Here is a 15,429-nt window from a genome sequence, read left to right as displayed (position 1 = left end):
TGGGCTCGCAGCCAGCAAAAGCCGGGACTGATAAAAATATTTCCTTTGAAGTTCTGTCTGGCTGTCGTTTCTGAACGAACAAGGTGGGGGTCAGAACAGGTAGGTAGGTAGGTAGATAAAGGGAGAGAGAGAGAGAGAGAGAGAGAGAGAGAGAGAGAGAGAGAGAGAGAGAGAGAGAGAGAAATACAGTAGATAGTTAGGGAGAGAGAGAGAGTGTATGTAGGTAGGTAGGTAGGTAGGTAGGTAGGTAGGTAGGTAGGTAGGTAGAGGGATAGAGAGAGAGAAATAGAGAGAGAGAGAAATACAGTAGATAGGTAGGTGTTTCTGCTGGCACAGCACTTGATCAATGTAATTCTCATCAATCAGTTAAAGAACTTTCCAAAAGGAAAAAAAAGTTTTCGTACCCGGCAAACCTCCCCAAAACTCCAGTTTTTCACAAAAACTGGCCCATTTTTTTTCAAAAAAGGCATGAATAACCTTTGGGGGGCTTGCAGAGTGCGCCGGGGGGAGCAAAAACGAGCAAAAATTTTGTATTAAAAAAATGGCCCCATTTTTTGTAAAAAACAAAAATTGCATGCATAGCCTTATGGAGGCTTATAGAGTGCTGCTGGGGGCTAGGGGGGGCAAAAATGGTCTGTTTTTTGCTCATTTCTGTCCTCCCCAGCCCCCTGGAGCTCTCTGAAAGCCTCCATAAGGCTATGCACGGCCATTTTGGTGAAGGGGCAGGGCTTTGAGAGGCAAAAATGCTGTATTCGATGTATAAGACGCACCCAGATTTCCACCCTCTTTTTTGAGGAAAAAAGGTGCGGCTTATACTCTGAAAAATATAAATTTCATGTGTGTCTATGTGTACCTACACAGTTTTTCTAAATGTAATATATAGCATTAAAATGAAATAGGTTTTGCTTTTCATGGATACAATATTTATGTATGTGTGTGTGTATGTGTGTGTGTGTGTGTGTGTGTGTGTGTCTGTGTCTGTGTACGTATATATTAGACACTTATTTCCAACAATTTTTCCTCTACCACCCCAGTATATTTCAGCTATTTATTATTTTACTGAGGATAGAATAACTTTTTTGCTGCTTTATAATGATCTTTATTTCAGTTTTCTCTATGCTTTTCAAGAAAAAAAAGTAGTTCCATTTGATCTCACACTGAATTTATACGATGTACTTCAAAGACAGACATGCTAGGTTTGAGTTTTTCGTGATTAGCAATGGTGTTTGAATTTCACAACACAGAAGGGAAAGGTCTACAAGTGGCAAATGTATCTGAAGTCCCTGTTCAGCATGCATCAGTATAAAGTTACTGCCCTCTGTCATTTCACTTGAAGAATTATCAAGTACTGAGCCATGACACAGCACAGGCAACGAGGAAGGGTCCTAAAACTCCACAAATAAACCCACGTGGAAAAAAATCACAAAAGCAGAATAATAGCTCAGTTAAGATGCAATAAGGCAATTTAAGGACCATATTAGTAATATCATCTTGACAAATGAAACACTTTAAAGGAAACAGAAATGGTTAAGAAAGGATATTGACCTGTTGGAATATTGTTTTTCAAAAAAATCACTTGTAGATCTGGAAAAACATTAAGTACATATTACTTGTAGAGTAAAAAAGGAGAGGTTTTTTTTTAAAAAAACCTACTTATTCTGTGCATGATTCTGCCACCACATTTTCAGAATATTGTCGACATGTTAGAAAACATTCAGATTAGGATGACAAAGATTATAAAGGGGCTTGACAATAGGCTAAAGAAATTTAGGATGTTCAGATTGGAAAAAAAAGTTCTGGGAGAATATATGATATCCATATTAAGGGATATTTTAAAAAAAGAATTAGTCAAAAATTAGGACCAGAAGTTATAAACTGAGCTACCTAGATTTCATTTAAATGTTTTTATTGTTGTTTTATTTGCTGTGAGCCGCCCAGAGTTCCTAGGGAGTGGACGGCATACAAATACCATTAAAGTTTGAAAGTTTGAAAGTAAATATAAGAAAAATATTTCTGTCGGGAAACACTGTACAATAGTGGAATGATCAATCTATGGAGAGAAAAGTTCTTCATCTCAGAAGATTTTAAACAAGAGCCTGTACAACTATCTCTTGAGGATGATTTTGTTGGTTTTACTGCAGATTGAAAGTGGTTTGGATTTAATAATCATGTCGGTCTCTAAACTCCATAATTCTGATTCTGTGATTGATGAATCATAACTAATAAAATACACAGTAAACATAGTATGAAAAAAATGAATGTTTTTGTGTGCATGACTACTTTATTTGCATGCAAATAAATTATGCATTTAAAAAGTCTGTTCTCCTGAATGCCAATAAATGGAGAAAATAATAAAAACTCTATGAACATAGGCAACATAAACAGCCAATTAAAAATTTGACACAGTATGCAAGTGGTCTTTCTCAAATATTCTCTTTTCATTTCCTATGGGTTTTTTAAATGCCACAGTGAATATATTAAAATGTCAATACATTTTCTCTGGCTTGCATGATTAAAAAACAAATTTTAATGCACATTATAAAAATGGGAAATAATCCACAGTTTTAGCTTCTGCAAGCTGAACGGGGACTGTAGTTATCTTGACTAAATTCCAAAGTATGGTATCCTTTTTACATAGGATGCCAATGCAAATCTGCTTACTTTAAATACCAGTCAGAAAGAGAAATTCACTTGTAACTGTTTTTTTCCCTACAAAAATGTACCATCATTTGACTCCATTCAGTTTCTGGATATAGAGATGTCCAGTGTCAACGCAAGGTACTATATTAAAACTTAATCCTTACAATTTTGGAATAACTTTCATGTAATTATAAAACAGAATTCTTAGCTTTAATATTCCTTCTCTATCCATAACAAATCATATCATCAGTGAATGTGGGCAAACAAGAATGAAATTCAATCCAGGTGATAGGGAAATACCATGAGTAGATTGTCCATATTAAAAAGACAGTATGCCTTCAAAAGAAATAGAATCTACTTGGAGGTTCCCATTGATTGGTGCAGTAATAATCTATCCTAGACTGTTTTCCAATTGCAAGTTAAGTTTTCTTTTCTTAAGCAAACCCTGATTAATTTTTTCTAATGAAAAATCATTGTCAACTATCAGACTAACATGTCTTAGAAATTAAAAACAGTACAGCTAAAACCAAGCTTTTACAAAAGTTAATTTTCAACATTTAACTTGGAATGTACAGATTGGATCAACTTTGCAAGAGCTGGGCTACTCAAGAACAATAATTAGTTAAACCATCTCATCATGAAATCTGGCACCTTTCCTCATTCCAGTTCCCCCCATAGTAGCAATGACTTTTCTGTGTGGAATGAGTGGCTGAGACACTGGCCCAGGCTCCAAGATTCCAGGGGCAAAAGTAAGAACAACAGAGTCTGATACTGCCCTACAAATGGCCTCTCAAAATTAACTCTCTCGCTTAGAGAGGGCTGAAAGCCCTATGAAGCGGTATATAAGTCTAACTGCTATTGCTATTGCTATTTCAAATACTCCCCTTCTTCCACTGAGAATGATTCATAGTCTAGGGGCATTATGCTAACAAATCTATTTCATTACCTTTCAAAATCAGATTAAACTAAAATACTAAAGCTGTTTAGCATCTAACATTATATTATTTAAAAGAACTGTAGACTTGGTTCCAAAGTGACTGCTCCAGGGAACACAACTAGTGTCTCAGAGCCATAGCCAGTGACAAAATGTTGGGAATATCTCCACTGATAGAATCAACCAAGGCATTCCAGCTGCCCAGCTCAAGCAAGCAGGTACTTATATTGGGCAACAATAATATAGGAAGATGCTATATGCTGTCATTATAGTGACAATGGCAAAGGCATCAATAATTACTGCATGGAAGAAGGCAATCATAAACCACTCCTGTTCTTCTCCCAGGAAGACTGTAGGGATGGAAAATATAAAATTATTGATAATATAGTAATGGATGATGGGTCCCTCATGTCAGATGGCACTTAATATGCTAATGAAGAAGAGCTTACAATCTTTTGGACTATTAATGGTATTTATGATGTGGCTATTGGGACATCCAGTTGTCAACGCTGCCACAGGAGAAAAGAAAATCTAAATAATCAAAGACAGACTCATGGTGGGAACCGAGAATGTAAGAAGCATGAACACAGTAAACCTCAGTATAATGAAAGATTAATTAAATTACTACGAATTGACATCTTAGAGATTGGTGAATTGAGAGGGGATTTTTTATGTTCCATCAGAAGGTCAGTGTTTATTACACAGGATATGAAAAATAAAGACAAAGTGGTATTGCTTTTATAGTTAGGAATGAAATAACAAAAACAGTAATTGGCTATAAGGTCATTAGTGAGGACTGAAAAATATCAATTATACTTCATGGATAACCCTTTATTATGACAATCATCCAGATTTATGTAGCAACCACTGATACAGAACAAGAGAGGTTTGATGAGTTTTATCATCAAGTTCAATTTGAAATTGACAGAACATGCAAGCAAGATGCAAACAAATCTCTTTGGTGAGAAAACAAAACTGGCTACCTAGCTTTCTTTAAATACCGCTACAAAGCCTTATGCTGCCAGATAAAGACAGAATGCACCAATTACCATTGCAAACAGGAAAAAGAGTTTTTAAACTCGAAATCCACCCAAGCCTTCTATAATTTCTATAACGCCAAACTTAAAGACTCTAAAACGATCCCACCCCTAAAAGAGCCTAACGGGGAAGACTGTAACGATGAAGCTGTTAAGGCAAAGCAAGCAGGTGCGCAGGGGGAAAACTGGTGATAACAAAATGTGAAACCCACCCCTGACCTGAAGGAATAGCTTAGGGACAGTTATTGATCGAGAAAAACCTTCTCTATGTTTACTATGGGTCAGCATCAACTTGACAACATATCTTGTCTGTTTATCTACCTATCAATATATCTATCTAGTCATTTGCACATGATTATCTAAACTATGATGATTATGCTGAGATTATTGTATTCTGTATGATCATAAACAACTTATAATTTATGGCAAAATATTCCCATGGCAGATAGAATACTGAAAAATGAGTTATACAAATCTGAGCTTCCTAGAGGCCTTAAATATCAATCTAAAATACATGGAACAGTGATCACTAGCGTCTATTACTTTCGCTGCAGCCTGGTAACTTGCAATTTATATTTTCTGGGTAAACTGAAATACATTCAGTAAATACATACTATGCATGACTTTGGAACATTTTTTACCCAAAACACTAAGACAGCTTAACCAATAGTCTAGAGCTGTCTGTGGACATAATTATTATATTCATAATTGTTAATTATTAAACTTTAGTAACAGATTGCTATAAATCAGAAAGCACTCCAACTATGTAAGTGTACAATTATGATAGAGAAATGAATGCAATATATTATTTATGGAACATTTCAAATAGTAATTTAGATTTATATAAACTGTATCTATTATACATACATACATTCATATATGTGTGTGTGTATATATATATATATATATATATATATATATATATATATATATATATATATATATATATATATATATATATATATATATATATATATATATATATATATATATATATATATATATATATATATATACTATAAACATCCAATCAATCTTTCTACTTTCAAATAAGATATGACATAGCATACTGCAGAACCGGACTGCTGTTTTTAAATATGTGACCTGTATGATTGATAATGCAATTGAAACACTGTAGCATTGCTTTCCACCATGGATCTGGTCCCAACAATCAAATACCTTCTGACCATAATAAATAGCTAATATTTATAATCTCCAAGCATCTGCTAATCATAAAGATGTTCAGTTTGGTTGTGTCACTACATAGGAGCATGTTTCATAGCTGAATATCCACAGAGATTTTATGCAAGCATCTTTTAAAAATATTTCTAGCTTCTTGGACATGCTATCATTCCTTTTCTTGCTTGTCGTGCCCACCATATCTATAAGCTCCATCTTGGCTTGTAATCATTTTGAATTAGCATAAAATAATGTTATATGATCTCTATCCAAATATTCCTGATGGATGAATTTGCACTTTTTGACTGTTTTTGACTATACGCCCATTTGAAATATCAAGAGCATCATTATCATAATTCTCTAGGGACACGTGTTCCTGAACCGGACACTTCCAGTTTCTGTCAGCTTTCCCTTGGGTTTAATTAAAAAGTTGTTTCTTTCCTTTTTGATGTTCATCATATCTTAACTGTCAGCATGCTTATTCAATTATGCACACTACATTCTCTGAGCACATTCTGTCAGTTTGGCAAGAATAGGCATAAGGATCTACTAGCAGAACTCTTGGTGATTTGTGATAAATCAGAAAGAATACCTTGCTCATAACTGTTAATCAACAGAATGAATCTCCCTCCCAAATTATATTATTGAAAGAAAAAAAATCTATGAGTGATTGCATTGTTTATTGCCAAATCTATGGATTTTAGTGGGAGTATTTGCAATATTTCTTCTTAAAAATATTGTGTGAGCTTTGGTTGATGGAGTTTTAATTGAAGAGGTTTTTAAAAATGAATATTTTGCTTTGGTTCAAATTAAAATTAAAGAGGAAGAAATAAAACATGGGAGGATTATAAGTGAACAGTCTAAAAATGGCACAAAAAGCTACGAGAGAGAGAGAAAAGAAAGAAGACATGCATATTTTACCATGTTTGTGGGGTCATGCTAAAATATTTCTGACATGAATATAATAGAAAGGTGACTCTTCCAAAAAGATCAATATATCATTCAAGTACACAAAATATACAAAATATATTTGTCCAGAACATTGAAAATATTTTAACAGTCTTAAAAATATATCACTGGACTGTTGGTGAATCCAAAGGTGATTGCTGGGTATTCAATTTTGCCATACCTGGTATCAAATTCCAATTAATATTCATGGCTCTTATTCATAAATGCCTCTGAATGCCAACTTTATAAAATGCACCGAGTTGTGAATGAGGGGAGATTTATTACAGATGGATCTGTATTCAAAAGCCATCTAGTGCATCTTAATAAGCTCTCCTCTGTCTTCATGTCTGCCTTCTGATACGGTAACTCCCCAACACCCAGCATCAATGATAATGATTAGAAAGCGGGGGGGCTTGATTAAAAATTTTATACAGAGCAACAAAAATTTTCATATAATGCAAAAATAGTATTGTAATTTTTTTTTATTTCAACATAACTACAATTTACAAATATAAATTGTAACTGTTGCCAAACATCAAAAGTTTGATCACGTGACCATGAGGATGCTGCAACGGTTGCTAAGTGTGAAAATGGTCGCTAAGTGTGAAAAATAGTCATCAGTCACTTTTTACAATGCCATTGTAACTTTGGTCACTAAGCCCATTATACCAGTGTTTTTCAACCTTTTTTGTGCAAAGGCACACTTTTTTCATGAAAAAAATCACGAGGCACACCACCATTAGAAAATGTTTAAAAAATTTAACTCTGTGCCTATATTGACTATATATAAAGTAATTTTCCCACGGCACACCTTACACTATGTCACGGCACACTAGTGTGCCACGGCACAGTGGTTGAAAAACACTGCATTATACCACCTTTCTTGCCACAGTTCTTAAGTGAATAACTGCAGCTGATAAGTTAGTAAGATAAGTGATCTGTGATAAGAGCCTGGAGGAAACACTTTGTGGCTTTGAGGTGGATAGAAGCTACTTGAGATCGATCAATCAATCAGTCTCAAGACATGGAAACTCTGGAAAGAGTGCAGAGAAAAGCAAGAAAGATGATTAGGGGACCAGAGGATAAAATATATGAAGAACAGTTGCAGGAATTGTGGATTTCTAGTCTATAGAAAAGAAGATCTAGGAGTGACATGATGGCATTCTTCCAATATTTGAGGGGCTGCCCCAAAGAAGAAGGGGTCAACCTATTCTCCAAAGCCCCTGAAGGACAAGAAGCAATTGATGGAAACTAACCAGGGAGAGAAGCAACCTAGAACTAAGGAGAAATTTCCTGACAGTGAGGACAATTAACCAGTGGAACGGCTTCCCTCCAGAAGTTTGGGTGATCCATCACAGGAAGTTTTGAAAAAGATAATGTACAACAGTTGCCTGAAATGGTATCAGGTCTCCTGCTTGAGCATGGAGTTGGACTAGATGACCTCCAGCTCTGGTATTCTGCATTCTTCTCTAAGAAAGACAACAGGGGTTGGAAAGTCCATTTAGTGGCTTGCAATGGCCATTGCAACCCTCATTCCATAATGTCGGTGTTGCAACTGTTGACCAGGGCTCTGGTCAAATCAGAATTAGCAATAGCAATAGCAGTTAGACTTATATACCGCTTCGTAGGGCTTTCAGCCCTCTCTAAGCGGTTTACAGAGTCAGCATATCGCCCCCACAGTCTGGGTCCTCATTTCACCCACCTTGGAAGGATGGAAGGCTGAGTCAATCTTGAGCCAGTGAGATTTGAACCGCTGAACGGCAGATAACAGTCAGCTGAAGTGGCCTGCAGTACAGCACTCTAACCACTGTGCCACCTCGGCTCTATGAGCCAGAATTGAGCTGGAGGGGACCTTGGAGGTCTTCTAGTCCTTACCCCCCTCAAGCAGGAGATCCTATCCATTTTAGACAAGTGGCTGTCCAGTGCCTCTTCTTAAAATTTGCTGCCCGATGCTGCGGCTGAGGTGAAGCCGCCAAAGCTTCCGCCAGCACCCCTGCCCAGCTGAGGTGTTCCTAGCGGAGGGGGAGGAAGGGGAGGCGCCGCCGCCACGCTGAAGCTGCCAAAGCACAGCACTCCTGCCTGCCCAGCTGAGATGTTCCTAACGGAGGAGGGGGAGGCACCGCCATGGCGCCTCCCCCTCGTCCCCCTCGGCTTGGAGCACACCTCAGCTGGGCAGGCAGGGATCCTGGGCTTTGGCGGCTTCTTTTAATATTTAAAAAATATTAAATTAAAAAAATAAAAGAAAAAAACCCGGCTATGGAGGGCATCCCAACCGGAGCTCCCCCCGCCTAGCTGCATTGTGCACACGCACGGGCATTCCAGGAACCTGGCGTGGTTTTTTTTTTTAAAAAAACCACCATCCGTTCATGGCTCTTCCCGCCCGGATGCCCATCCACCCGCTCACTCGCCCCGCCCGTCACTTACTCTGAGTTCGGAGAAGCGGTGGCCCCAGGTGGCTCTTTTCGTGGAGGCTTTCCCACGGCTTGTCCGGAAGTGGGGCTGGAAAGGCGAGCTCGCTCCCCCGCCCATCCGCCCGCTCACTCGCTACGCTACCCCGCCCATGCGAGCGGCAGCGGATGGGCGGGGGAGCGAGTCATAGAAGGCACCAAAAATAAGCGGGATCTTTTGGGAATGGCCCAGGACGCGGGAAAAATTATGAGAAGGCGTGCCTGTCCCACCAAATGCGGGACGTCTGGTCACCTTATGTTTGCATCAAATTCATATGACCAAAGACTATTTACTTGCTGTGCAGGTCTGTTCAACAGATTTCCTGAATGTTATGGGATTAACCTCCCTCCCACCCCCAAAAGAGAAGGACTGCAGGCTAAAGGGAATTTGTTTCCATTATCAAGTGAGGAGGTACCAGTTCCTCCACAACATACATGTTGTGTGCTACATATTCATAGAAGCAGGATAAAGGAATTTTGGAAAAGATACATTAATATTAATCAGTCCTTTGATTAAGTCAGTAGAGAACTACATCATAAGATGAATATGAAGACATATCAATAAACCAAAATCATAAATCTGACCCTGGGCTTCCACCACCCCCTCCACCCCCACACATTGCAGCGTAATACCTTTTGCTATATCCTCTGCTCTGTAAAGCCATAATTTTCCATATTATGATAAGATCCAGGTTTTTTGGTATATCATTCAAAAGTTTAAACAATATTGATGTAAAACTACATTAAGAAATATAAGGATATTAATTTAAGAAAAGTCCATATCATTTAACTAAATCTTGCCTCCCTCATTTTATGTTTCCAATTCAATGTGGATAATAATTAACACCTTTAAACATTTTCTGAAGTATCCAGTAAATGTATTAAAAAAATCTTTAGTTAAATAAATCTCATATCAATATCATAAAAACATTTTTAGTATTTCTGTAGCCATTTATCTACAGATTGAGGAAATTGCAACTCTTTATTCAAGAATTCAAACAGATAAGTATAACTCATCTTACTGATATTCTTTAAATGTTTATTTTTAAAAACCATGTAGAATCATCCAAACATGTTCCAACTCTATAGTTATTCAGGAGTTTTGGACATTTGTTATGCAGTAGGACTAAGCTGTGAAATCCAAGGATCTGTAAGCTATTCTTTCTTCACCTGAATTAAGAGACATGAACTATATTGGTGCTTCATGTGTTCTTTTTTATTCACAGCCCTGAGGCTATAACCAATTGATCTGCTTTTATAAACTTCTATAACATTTTATAGCCTTTACATTTTCCTAAACAGTCTTCTTAACTTTTAATTATTCTACTTTCACTGGCTTACAGTTTTAAGGCAATCTCACAGTAAATAAATACCCAAATAAATGTAGTCATCTTCAAGACCCATTGCTTGGAACAAATCAGACTCAACTGATGCCATTAGGACAAGTGCTATTTCCTCTGGATCTATGTGACTGCATTGTACATCTTCTCATAAATGTCACTAATGGATATTATCAACATTCACCACCTGCTATTCACAACCAACCCCAAATTGGTGATTAACAGCATATACCAGCTGTTGTCAAGATATACTGGGGGGGAGAGTAAAATGTCAATATTCTTTCTTTTCTGACATGGACATTAACATAAATGCAGAAAAATGCACTAGAAACTGTCCACATATAATTGTTCCAGTATTAACAATGGGGGTAATGATTCTATACACACTTGAAAGTATTCCTATATTCTTAGCTTATCTTGAATGAATTAATGCAGCTGCCTAAGAAGTTGTTTCCATGGTTACACTGGAGACTTTCTAAATATAGTTCATGATGTAACTATCTAAACTAGGGTGCAGAACTGAGGTAAACCTCTGTAGGAAAACCTCATTTTTTTGCACGATGTTCAAATTTTTTATAAATGCTATTAAAAAAAACATTTCAAAACTTCTTACATCTTTAAGTTGTGCAATTTAGAACTCCATCTTTTCTTTTTGTTTTACAAATTAGATACATAAAAACTGCCTTTACATTTTTGTAATGTTTAGGTGAAATTACATCTAGCAATGCATTCTTCCCCTCTTAAGGAAAAAGATTAAAGATGTAACCTGGTTATAATTCCTGTTTTCACTTATAGTTCAGCTTCTTGTATAAAAATGCACATATTTTCTATCACTCATTTATCACAATTATTACTACTGAGGTATTGTCAGCCAAATAGGAAAAATAATTAAACACAACTGTATAACTTTCTGTCTATTTCTTAGAAAAACAAACTAGATTGTTTTTCTTTTCTTTTCATTCCTTCCTTCCTTCCTTTCTTCCCTTCTTCCTTCATTTCCATCATCCCAACAACATTTACCCCTAATCCCATATAAGAAAAAAGAATTTTTGGCATAATAGCAATAGAATTTAGACATATACCACTTTACAGTTTACAGAGTCAGCATATTGCTCCCAACAGTCTGTGCCTTCATTTAACTGACCTCAGAAGGATGGAAGGCTGAGTCAACCTTGACCTAGTCAGGATTGAACTTCTGGCAGTGCATAGTCAGCCTGCAATACTGCATTCTAACCACTGTACCACCAGGGCTCATTGGAATTCACCAAATTGCAGCTTGTGATCGGTTTTTGTATGAGAAACCTGGAGGAGAATCATCTTTCTCTTCCAGCTTACTCAAAACCAGAAGTTCCATCTGGGGATGTTTTCTCAGGATGGAAAAACAGCCCTGCTTAGCATCCTTAGATGCTGGACAAATACCAAATATAAATGTAGTCTGAAGAAGAAAGTATGAGTAATTGAGGCAGCAAAGGAACACAAACTAACATTGAAAACAAATCATAAATAATTTAAATGTAAACTTGTTGATTTTTTTAAATAAATATAACACATTCTTAAAAGAACCAGAAGATTAGAATCTAATATATGTAGTTTATTTTTATAATGTCTCTATGGAAAACCTCATAATCACAAGGCTCTTAATTTTGTTATTATTTTTTCTGAATAAAATAACATATATATTATTAAAGTGTGATATAGTAATAAAAATAGAATGTGATATTTTACTAAAATATGAAATATTATTTACTACATGATCATATTACAAATGGATAGTTCTGTCTATCAAACTTATTTTGTGAATAATAATTAGCACATAGAGAAGAATTACTTAACACAAATAAAATAAGAGTTGGAAAAGACCACTTAGGTCAGTAAATTCAAGCCCCTCTTCTTGATCCTGGACAAGACTTAGGAATTAATTATTTTAATTTCACAGTTTTTATGAAAAGTTCAAGTGAAAGACAATTGAAATTCCAAAAACGTATTAAATTACACTAAGATGTCATAATTCATTTAAAATATATAAACATTTAAGTATAAAAGAGCAAATAAACAATATTCCTACAGGCAACTTTCTTCAACAGCTCATCTTAACACCATTGACACAAATATGCTTTCATAGATAGAATAAGCATCATAACCGCAAGATGCTTCAAGTAGCCCAGCTCTTATTAATGGTTTAATATATTTCCTTTTTATTAAATGTTTCAGAAGACATTTTAATGCCATGGCAAAAATCAGTAAAGCCACGCTTGATTGCTGCATATTCTTAACTAAGGTTCCATTCCTGGACTAATAGCACTTCTCATCCTCAAAACATTGTTCCTTTACCTGACTCCAGGAAGCAAAATGTGAAAAAGGACAAGCCTCAACCTGGTATTGGGTCATGGAAGTTTAAGATAGGTAGGAACAGTCAAGTTCCAGCAGCAAAAATCTTCAAAGAAATAAATTTTACAAGGGAAAAAGAAAGCAATAACACATTACTCTTTCTGGATATCCTCATCAGTAGAGGATACAATGGCAAACTTTATCAAAAAGCAACCCACCAAGTGCTCCATTACCAAAGTAACAACCCAACCTCACACAGGAGAAACTGTGTAATAGCATTACTCAGACAAGTACAAATGCACTGCAGCAATCCAGAAGAGTAGAAAGGGGAAACAAATAACCTATACAACATCTTCTAACAAATGGATAACCACACAATTTTATCAAAAAGTGCCTGGCCACTCAATCCATTACATCTGTGAAAAGAGAAACACTAGTATTCATCAAAAATATCTCAGAAACAATCAATAGACTACCACAACCACAGGGGATCACTATAGCATACAAACTAAAGCCCTCCAAGTAGTCTGAGAAATAAAAACAGAAATTATCTACAACATAGAAATAAGTCCTAGAACATTTACTGTGTATGACAGATAGGCAGAAGACTAACAGAGTGCATCTAGCAATCAGAAGACACAAGAAAACTCCTTGATCTCACATAGACAGACTCAACCAAGGTTTCAATTAGGAAACCTTTAGCATCTTAGAACAATCAAATCCAAAAAATGCTGAAGAATTCTTGGAAGTTTGAGATTCAAACAAATGAACAAAGTCAATGAAACGATTGGTCCATTGTGGGAGAAAATGGCAAGAAGCAAGAAGCAACAGGGAGAAAACAGAACTAATTCATTTTTTGCATCAGTCTTTACACAAAGGGAAAAATACAGTCCAACCTATCAAAAACAGCACCACAAAAAATAAATTAGGAACACAAGTTAAAATAGGGAAGAAAAAGGTAAGTGACCACCTCTCCACCCTAGACAAGTTCAATTCCCCAGGACCAAATGGATTACACCCCAAGGTTCTAAAGGAATTGGCAGGTGTGAATTCAGAACCACTGAACTATATCTTTCAAAGATCCTGGAGCACTGGGGAACTGCCAGAGGACTGGAAAAGAGCTGATGTAGTTCCCATCTTCAAAAAAGAGGGAAATAGACCAGGAAACTATAGACCTATTGCCTGACCTCTGTACCTGGGAAGATTCCAGAAAAGATAATCAAGCAATGAATTAGTGAACCCCAAGAAGCCAACAAAGTAATAATCAAAAGCCAACATGGGTTTGTCAAAAACAGATCATGACAGACAAATCTTATTGCATTCTTTGACAAAGTGAGAAAATTCGTGGACCAGAGGAATGTGGGTGGATATAATTTACGTGGACTTCAGTAAGGCATTTGATAAAGTATACCATAACCTATTACTTGATAAGATAGAAAATTGTGGGTTAGACAGCATAACCACCAGATGGATTTGTAACTGGCTGACCCACTGCACTGTTTTCCTCAAAGGAACTGCATCTACATGGAGGGAAGTATGCAGTGGGGTACCCCAAGGCTCTGTTTTAGGTCCAGTACTCTTCAACATATTCATCAATGACTTGGACAAAAGGATAGATGGGGAACTCATCACATTTGCAGACAACACCAAGGTGACAGGAAGAGCCAACACTCCAGAAGATAGGCTTTGATACAGAAGTATCTTGATAGACTTGAACATTGGGTGCTATCTAACAAAATGAAATTCAATGGTGAAAAAAGTAAGATTCTACATTTAGGCAAGAAAAACGAAATGCACAGGTACAGTATATGTGGTACCTTGCTCAATTGTAGTAACTATGAGAGGGATCTTGGAGTCCTAGTAGGCAACCATTTAAATACAGCCAGCAATGTGCTGCAGCTGTCAAAAAGCCAACACAGTTCAAGGCTGCATAAACAGAGGGATAGAATCAAGATCACGTGAAGTGTTAATACTATTTTATAATGCCTTGGTAAGGCCACACTTGGAATACTGCATTCAGTTTAGGTTGTTGTACTATTTTAAGAGTTTTATACCTTTATTTTGGAAAAGATGGGCTGAAAAAACAAGCCAGTATAAGTTATGATCATCTGGTAAAGAATATTACAGAAAAAATATTCGGATTCCCACTGAATTGGAAGCTGAATAAGATAATAGATTCAGATGACAGAGGTAATACCTTGTGGTGTCTTCACAGGCTTTTGAATCTCCGAATCCCAAGTAAAAGAAGAGAATCATCTGCAATCTAAACTCTGCCACATGGGCCATTCTTTCACTTATACCACCTATCTAATTAAAATGGCCAGGGAGGAAAAGGGCAACTGGATCTAAGCTGTAATGAATGTGAGATAAGGGGAGATGCCAGAAGTCCTTAAAGAGACACTGGTTCAACTGCTCCTTAAGAGGTCAGGCATAGATGCAATGTAATTGGACAACTACCATGCTACTTCTAACCTTCCATTTTGGGAAATGTTTATTAATAAAGTGGTGTGGCTACAATTATAAAGGGCTCTGCAGGATACTGATTTCAAGCTTCCACATTTAAGTTAAATTCTTAT

The sequence above is a fragment of the Thamnophis sirtalis genome, unplaced genomic scaffold, assembly GCF_051295495.1.
Source record: "Thamnophis sirtalis isolate CommonGarterSnake01/CBP01778 unplaced genomic scaffold, rThaSir2_p1.2 scaffold_9, whole genome shotgun sequence".
Lineage (NCBI taxonomy): Eukaryota > Metazoa > Chordata > Lepidosauria > Squamata > Natricidae > Thamnophis > Thamnophis sirtalis.
This window is presented reverse-complemented; position numbering follows the sequence as displayed.